The sequence below is a fragment of the Arachis duranensis genome, chromosome 7 (genome assembly GCF_000817695.3).
Source record: "Arachis duranensis cultivar V14167 chromosome 7, aradu.V14167.gnm2.J7QH, whole genome shotgun sequence".
NCBI classification, from domain to species: domain Eukaryota; kingdom Viridiplantae; phylum Streptophyta; class Magnoliopsida; order Fabales; family Fabaceae; genus Arachis; species Arachis duranensis.
In genome coordinates this window covers 37,953,716-37,954,076 of record NC_029778.3, presented here as the reverse complement: position 1 = coordinate 37,954,076, position 361 = coordinate 37,953,716, and positions in this window count along the sequence as shown.

Sequence of the window (361 nt, the reverse complement as noted above, 5' to 3'; positions counted from 1 at the left end):
GGATCCAGTGATTCTTTTGCGTCTGTCACTAACGCCCAGCCCTTAGGAGTTTGAAGCTCGTCACAGTCATTCAATCATTGAATCCTACTTAGAATACCACAGACAAGGTTTAGACCTTCCGGATTCTCTTGAATGCCGCCATCAATTCTAGCTTATACCACGAAGATTCCGATTAAAGAATCCAAGAGATAGACATTCAAGCCTTGTTTGCTTGTAGAACAGGAGTGGTTGTCAGGCACGCGTTCATAAGTGAGAATGATGATTAGCGTCACATAATCGTCACATTCATCATGTTCTTGGGTGCAAATGAATATCTTAGAACAAGAATAAGCTAAATTGAATAGAAGAACAATAGTAATTG